The sequence below is a fragment of the Sander lucioperca genome, chromosome 3 (genome assembly GCF_008315115.2).
Source record: "Sander lucioperca isolate FBNREF2018 chromosome 3, SLUC_FBN_1.2, whole genome shotgun sequence".
In the NCBI taxonomy this organism is placed as follows: domain Eukaryota; kingdom Metazoa; phylum Chordata; class Actinopteri; order Perciformes; family Percidae; genus Sander; species Sander lucioperca.
This window is the reverse complement of record NC_050175.1, coordinates 18880346-18888670: the sequence shown is the minus strand read 5'-3', so window position 1 is coordinate 18888670 and position 8325 is coordinate 18880346. Positions and strand designations below refer to the sequence as shown.

Below are 8325 nucleotides of genomic sequence, written 5' to 3'. Positions count from 1 at the left end.
TAAATCATCTATAGTAGTTTAACTCTTCATCATTAATCACAGGTGCTTTGAGTTCTCCTGTTTCTGACTGAACAGGCTGCTGGGAGAAATACAGTACTCATATTTCTCTCTGGCTGGAGCACAGCACACTACAGACCTGATGTGGATGATGCAGCCGGCAGGATTAATTGGGCCCAGTTACAGAGGATCAGCAAGTTTGGTGCTCTTCACATGCTGCTCCTCCATATGGCAGCACAGAAGTCACACACTATGATTAATAGTTCAGGTAAGAATGTTTCAGGTTGTGGCAGCCTTAATTGAAATACTTTTTAAATATCAGATTTTTATTCTAACACAGAAATGCTTAATCACAAGTTCACATTTTGAATTTTACTTGCTTCAAACAAATGCAAATCCAAACATTGTATACAACTTTTATAAGTAACACTCTACTGGTGATTTCACCAGTTAAGCAGATATGCAAAGCATTAATTTGTGGAGCAACATTGTCAAGGCCAACTCTATCAAAGTTGTTCCAAGAAAAGGTAGCCTTGACATAAAGTTAACTACTAACACCAGCCTCTATTTTTAGTTCAGAAAACAAAATTTAGCCTCATTAGTTTTGGTATTTATCATATTTTTATTTTACATGACTTGGCCTAAAAGTGTGTTTCCTAGCAAAAGAGGCTGCAAATTGCCCCAGGTCTTATTTGGCTCAGTGGGCCCGTGGAGGCGTTAGTGTTGTGGTCAGCACTCCTTAGACTCTTTGAATTGCAAATCACCTCCGTAACTCAAAAGTAATGCAGCAGGGAACGTCACCTCCTGTCATTTTTCTGCATTTGGGTGCATGGGGGCACCATTGTAGAGGAAGTGCAGTTATTGTTTCTGTCTCTGGTGTGACTCTTCCTTATTGTAGGAATGACTAGGGCCTGCTCTCTCAACTTCCACCTCTCTGATGTGCCAGAGGGCTCCCTTAGCTGTAATATTGCCCGTCTGCAAGCATTATAGCATTGTGCAGGGGGAGGTCTTCCTGATTAAAGAAAAAAACAACAACATAGAACTGATGGTTTGGCTTGATGCACAACAGCAACTAAACTTTGGTTAGTAGTGTATGTGCACGGAAAGTTCAGAAGAACTTCTGTTGAGTGTTATTCAACTAGCCATGTATGTATTTAGTTAATGTGTGGAGGGGAAACAGGCATCAAGGTGTGGTAAAGATGTGTAATTAATCAAACATAGCCAAATGATGTTATTTGGACATGTTAATGCATTTTTGTAAGTGTATTATTTAATGAATGTCTTTAATCCTATAATACACTCATGTATTTGTTAACAGATTGATATATGTAATATTATTTTAGAAAACTAAAAATTAGGAGAAATATAAAAATAAATTGTATTGTAAAAATGCATGAGATTATTCCGCTCCCAAAGCAGAGTATCAAAGGCATGTCTGTACTATGGTAGAGTCAAATTACTTGCATTTGCATGGATTATGAATACATTGCAAGCTACAGACATCAGTTTTTAGTAACTGAAAATATTTTACATTCTGTTCCAAATATAATCCTAAATATTACAATAGGAAGAAAAGAACAAACAACATATAAGCACACTGCATTTGTCAGTAAATATATCTATTTTCAGTCAGAGATTGCTCCGACTATAGTGTCACCTTTGAACTCTATATGGATGTGTAAGCATCAAATGGATTACCAGCTTTTATTATCACCCTCTGCTCTACTGGTGATGTGATTAGAGGTGTGTGTGTGTGTGTGTGTGTGTGTGTGTATGTGTGTGTGTGTGTGTGTGTGTATAATAGTATATGTTACGTATGCTATTCTTTCATGACAAAAATCAGGGCTTAAAGTATTCCGGCACCGTGCTGGATCTCCGGCGTGTGGCCGTGAGGAAAAAAATAAAATAAAATTGGGAACTTGCATGCGGTTTATTATTTTCGAGTCAGTTGATTTCACCTACCAATCATATGAGAGGAATGCAGCTCTAACTAACGCAGGGCTTAAGTACTCAGGCCTGGTGCCCAATTTCTGGCTGTTTGACTGACTATTTTAGAAAAAGTAAGTAAATTAAAAAGTCCACATGGGATTTGTTTTTGATGAAACGAGTTCTAGCCAATCAGATGCAAAGCAGGGCAGGTCTTTGCCGAAAAGCGAGAGTGCGGTGTGGTCTCCGTGATAACATGGCTAAAAAAAATTGAGGCAAAGTTTATCAAACTTGGAGCATGTAGATACAGCTTTAGTTGAGAAAGGAGTTAAAAACAAATGGCGCTGGGCATGAATAGAGGACAAGAGGAAACAGGTGGAGACGGGAAGCCGTTTTAGCACTTGGTGCCTCAAATTGAGGGAGCCGGGTGCATGCTTCTGCAGCGTATGTTCAAGGAAGATACTGTACGGCAGCAGCGGTAAGAAAGTGCTTGCTAGTCATTAGATGCTAGTCACAAAGCTTCGGTCCGTGCACGCTGTCATACGAGTAAGTTACCGGCAATGACGGCTACTGCTACCACTGCGACTGCGCCTTCACTGACCGACCGTGTTTGTGATACAAACAATACGTGTGTGCACATTCATAGCGGAACATGATTTGTCATTAACGATGGCCACTATGTAAAAGCTATCTGAAGCCCAAACTGCCTTGACAAAGCTGTCTGTTTGGAATCAGCATAGCAGTTATTTAAACATACTAACTACAAACTACAAAAATACAAAAGTAACACAGAAAAAGACAACTTCAATCTACAAACAGTTAAATAATGTTTGTTTTTTCATAAGCGGTTAGACTGAGCTCATATTCAGTCACTTACTGAGTGTACGCCATTTTCACTTTTAATTCAGCACTTTGTCTGACGCAAGTTACAAAGGACAGAATCTGAAATGGTATTTCCTAATTAGTGACGCTGCTGATTTTCGTGGTTGGCAGATAGGCGGAGGGAGAACACCACTGAGGGGTCAATACAGGGCGCCTCTCTATTTGCCAGGCTAATTAATTCACCATGTCTTTCCTCATTGCCTGCGGCCCATTATGACTTCAACACTGTGAAGCTCCATGGATTTGAAATAGAAATTATTGTCTCACCATTTTGTTTTTTTTTCTCTTTCTACACTCCTATTTTTTCGCCAAATGAAATAACCAGAGATAAGACAAGCACATGCATTCATACGGACAATATTATGTGCAACAGGATATGGTTCAAAATAAGGGGTGTCTTTGCATTTTGAATGCAGTCTAATCCGTTTATAATTACACAGTGAGGAAGTGAAATAGTGGTCTGACTGTTTGAATGTGTAATCCCCTTCACGTGCATAAACATGAGCACATTTCATCAGCGGGGCTGGACTAAGACTTCTGGATAATTACCTGGGGCAGGGAGTATTTCAATAGACCTGCTCTGCCCTGCCCCCCCTTTTCTCTGTAAATAATGCATACAAAGTTGAAATCAGAGAGGCCTAGGCAATGTAAAATTACCTTCAAAGGCTGGCGTAAAATTGGGCAACTCATCCGTGTAGACAGAAAATGAACCAATGTTTTTATTGTGAAAGAACAAGAGCATAGATTCCATATCTCTAAACGACAACCTCAATGAAAGCTGTCCGATAGGATTCATTTTTTATCTCTAATGATATTGCATGCCTACTTAACAAGTTCTATTAAATATAGCAGATAGTCAACCCTTGGTGTTTCTCATCAGCATGGACTGAGGGACTTCCACATGGCTCCAGGGATCACAGTATTGTTGCCTATTATGTGCCCTTGCCCACACACACATAAACCCCCTTGCCCTGATAAAATATATTTTTTAATGGTAATCCCCCAGTCCACCCCATAACAATCATACTTATAAACAAGCTTGTTATAAATGCCTGTTCTTGTGTTGCAGTGGGGCCTTGAATTCAACAATGGAGATGAAGAACTGTGTCAGAAATCATTGACATCAAATGTATTTTGTAAATTGCCATTATCTTATTGAAATCTTGCACAAATTAGACAATAAAATAACACGTTTTATAAATCACTATCGTGCACCAAATGTGCAAAGGTAATGTGTGATTATTTTTATCATCTAATATCATTCAGTACTGGCACATAGTTACGCATATTGTTACCAAAAGACATACTCTAATACTCTAGGTTTAGGCCAACAGAGGCCTATGCTGAGTTTCATTGGAACCATCATGGTGGTGGTACCCGCTATGTTAATAATGCCTTTCTGCTGACTTTTGAAACTACACAATTGTCATTAAACTTTTCCCCAAGTGAAAATAGCATGTGTTTATACCTTGTCTAACTGTGCTGGAGATATTTTATCATCTTTTCAAAGTTGGAGCATTGCAGTTAAATGTCTTTGCTGAATTGCATAATGAGGCCAACATAATTGTTTAATATTTAAAAACGTACTTTGCAGTGCAGATACATTCTAAGATAACATTATTAGTGCCACCATTAGACTATCCTTGGAGAAGGCAGGTAGTCTGTGAAACTGCAAAAATATGCATTATTTGCAAATCTAAAAGGAGCAGAGAGAGTTTAATAATGTCTGCTTTTTATGATACAACAAAACCTGGGATGACTGTGTTTGAAAACAATTTTTTGTTAGTGGCATACAATGGAAAATAGGGAGAAAATTGTTGGGTAGATAAAGTTCATTAAGACTAATGGAGTGCAAGTTATTGTAGATTGATGACAGTCAAGATGAGATTTGATACAGTAAGGAATATTTATGAAGCTTCCTAATCTTCTTCATATAATCAACACGTAAATGACCCTCAATACAGAGCAGAAAACTCCCAGTCTTAGCCCATGCGTAACAAGCTCAATAAGGTCTCTCATAAATCACTCTAATTGAAAGGATTCCTCCCTGGCCGCTCCTTACAAGACACCTCACAGACACCGGCAGGGTGAACAATCGCTGATAGTCCATTTGAACTCCAGATGAACTGGAGACCACAACCTCCTCTGGCTGATTGAAACAGAAATGACACGACAGAAAGATGAGTTTAGAGACGTCACACCCAGAGAAATTTAAATTTGTAACCATTTGATCCAGAAGAAATGGCTTGCTGAACCCCTTCTGTATGTTATTGTGGGTGAGATGGAAGAAAGCTTTTCAGTACTTTGCAGGTGCATTTTCTCCAGTTCACCAGGTAGTCCGACATCTGACCTCATGTTGCAGCAATAAATGATTGTGCTTTTATAGGAAGTGTTCTGCTTGGAGCTTATACTGGTCATTTTTAGAGTAAAACTGATCGAACAGGCAGGCTTGATAGTTTAAATGACAGGGTAGTGCCAATTATATCACACTAGGCTGAAGCAATTCGTTGATTAAATGATTAGTCAGTCAACAGAAGAGTCATTTTTGACATTTATAAAGGAACCCCTCCAGACATGTTTCTCTCAATAAAAAAATCCAGAATCTATTAATATGCAGATGTATATCATTTCAAAAGTTTAACTGCTGAACACATTATGTCTCATACTTCACTGAAAGTCCATTTCAGTGTATGTGCTCTGGAGACTTTCCACACCACACTTGTTTTAGTTGCATATTGGACCATGATTGGCTTCCAAACTAAACTTAGCACAAAAAGTAAGGCTATTTATATAGATTATTATGTAGATTATTTCTCTGTGGTAACAATGCTTTTTGGCAATAAATCTTATACTGTTGGAAAGCCTGTTTAGTTCCCTTTCAAATGGTGCTCCATTTGTAAGGAACATGCATGTTGTCTTGTTTCTTCAAACTTCAATCATCCAATCCACCAAACACCAAGCGAGTCAATGGCAGAATAAGCTGTTTGGCATTGGCAGAGAAGATTTGGCAAATTTTTCATGGGTGCAACCCACATACTCAGCGCTGCTGCTCATCCCACAAATGCATGTTCCTTACAAATGGGGCACCATTTGAAAGGGAACTAAACAGGCTTTCCAATGGTATAAGATTTATTGCCAAAAAGCATTGTTACCACAGAGAAATAATCTACCAAACACAAATTTCCTTACTTTTTGTGCTAAGTTTTCTGCACAGTGAAGGTCAAAAATCCAAATGAAGTAACACCAGTGGAGGTACACTTAGAGACAAATTCATCTTCTGATTAACTTTCAAATGTGAAAATATACGTTTTTGTCTGTTATATATCATTGTAAATGCATGTCTTTGCGTTTGTTGACTTTTGGCAAAACAAAATGTTTTATTTGAAAAAAAATCACTTTGGAATCTTGTAACGTTGGATGGGCAGGTGTTTCTATTTTTGATACTTTATAGCCTAAACAATATAAATAATCATCAGTTGCTGCCCTAAGTCAAACTGTGTTATCAAGAGGCCCATGCTGACCTTGATTATACAGGGTCTCCAGCTAGCCCATCAGGTGGCAGGGGTTTTTGATCACATAATGGTAGCCTTCCCTGGAGCGGTGAGGAGAGGTGAGAGACCTCAGCATTAAGTCACTACATTAAATCTGTCTCACGCCAGTCCCATTAAAGACCATTTTATCACCATTAAGCAGGCCCTAGTGTCTCTCATTGCTCCTTTTGAGTGAAAAAGAGTGGGTCTCAGCTTGGCTGCTCTTAATTTGATTGAGTCCTGTGGTGATGCTTGACATGAGACAAGGTGAAAGCAAGTGTATGTCCGAAATTTCAGTCAATACCATTGATAGTTCTTATCTCTCTCGTTCCTCTCTTCATTGTCATAAGTTTTCAGTGCATATTAAGCTCCTTGTACACTTCAGAAACAAACAAAAGCTCCAAAAGAGAGCATTCAACGTAAACTTCCACACCATCCTTGTTGGTACCCACTTCAAAACCTTCCAGTTCAAATAATGTAATATTGTATATTTTTTGGAAAGAGTTGAACAGAGACACCTGCATAATGGAAACATAGAGATGCTATTCAGATGCAACACTTGCAGTACAGAGACATTTTTTTTTAATCTCATGGCCTTCATCAAGTGTTTCCAAATTCCAATAGTTCGTAAATTATATAAATGTCATTATTTTATTTTTTTTACGCTGGTGTGACCACATTCACCACATATGAACAGGCATGTTTCAAACTGACTGGTGGTCGACACTGAGTCCCAGTATTTCCATGACCTATGTGTACTGCTGAAGCTGCTGTGTTAAGAGTGAGACACCTGTGAGGCTGTCCTCATCCTGGGAATGCTCTGAGATTTATTACCTATTGATACACACCTTTGCTGAACACACCCCCAAAGACACCCACAGTACATTGTTGACTCATGAGTTGCACAGCCTTGAGCCCATGAATCATTTTCTTAAAAAGAATATTCTCCCCCCCCCCACCCCCTCACCCCCCTCTCCACTCTCCTTTTCTGTGATTTCACATCCTCTGTCAAATAGATAAAGTACTCTTTGTGCAGCCAAATAAAGAAACAGTGTTTTTCACTGCATGCATTTCTCTCAGTGGGAGAGAAGGGGAATGAAATGATGGTTTCTTTTGCTACTGCTTGTACTCTTGCCCCTCATAGTAGGGCTGCAGCTACCGATTATTTTACTAATCAAGTATTCTACCGATAATTCCATTGATTAATCGAGTAATCGGATAATAAATACTTTTGCTTTATAGTAAATAGCAATAGTAAATATATGAGAGGTTCTTTATTGCTTAAATTGCAAACAAAAATGGGGATAGGCATGGTCCAATGACGTCATTGACCTGTGTAATAATTAGCCATGTGCAGGTGCCGCTGGTAGAGAGAGGGACTGGTTTCAACAGCTAAGTTCACAATAATTTGTCCACATTTCAAGATATATGGCAAACTAAGATAAACAGACTACAAACCGGCAGCTTTCATTTTAGCTTGTTTGTAAAAATTTGCTATATACAGAACAGCATGCTGTAGTTAAGTGTAAAACAGCGCGGTGGACGAGAGACTGCATGCAGACGTTAATGTTATGTGGTGTCTGGTCCGCTTCGTGGAATGGATAAGTAGAGTGGATATTTTCTCCTGAGATGCTGTAGCATTGGCGCCATGCTGTTGTGGTAAGCTAGTTCGATTTTACAATAGCCACACTGTACAAAGTTTTAGTTTTTTTGCAGCTTAAAATGATGCCAGACTTTCTGTCATTTTCTCCGCCTGCCTCTTCTCTTAGCCCCTCACTATTTTCACTCTTTTCCTTTGTTTGTTATCCGCGCAGTCAATCTTCACGGCATGTGTCCACAGCAGCGTCAGCCCGTTGCGTTAGTAATAATCATCCGTGCGGAAACACAGTGACCGGTACAACGTTGGTTACATTGATTAAACGAAGCCTTCAGGCAAATAATTTTGCATAGATGATTTTTAGTAATCAAATTATTCAAGTTACTCGAGGAA

The 8325-nt window shown here is 38.9% G+C and overlaps 1 long non-coding RNA gene across 1 annotated transcript; it reads left to right on the top strand.

Annotated features, from left to right (window-relative positions):
* The first annotated feature begins 1131 nt into the window (after nucleotides 1-1131).
* LOC116060647 lies at nucleotides 1132-7598 on the top strand. Its single transcript, XR_004896862.1, has 3 exons — nucleotides 1132-1143; nucleotides 6704-6709; nucleotides 7480-7598. It is a non-coding gene; the product is annotated as an uncharacterized LOC116060647 (long non-coding RNA).
* The last annotated feature ends 727 nt before the right edge of the window (nucleotides 7599-8325 follow it).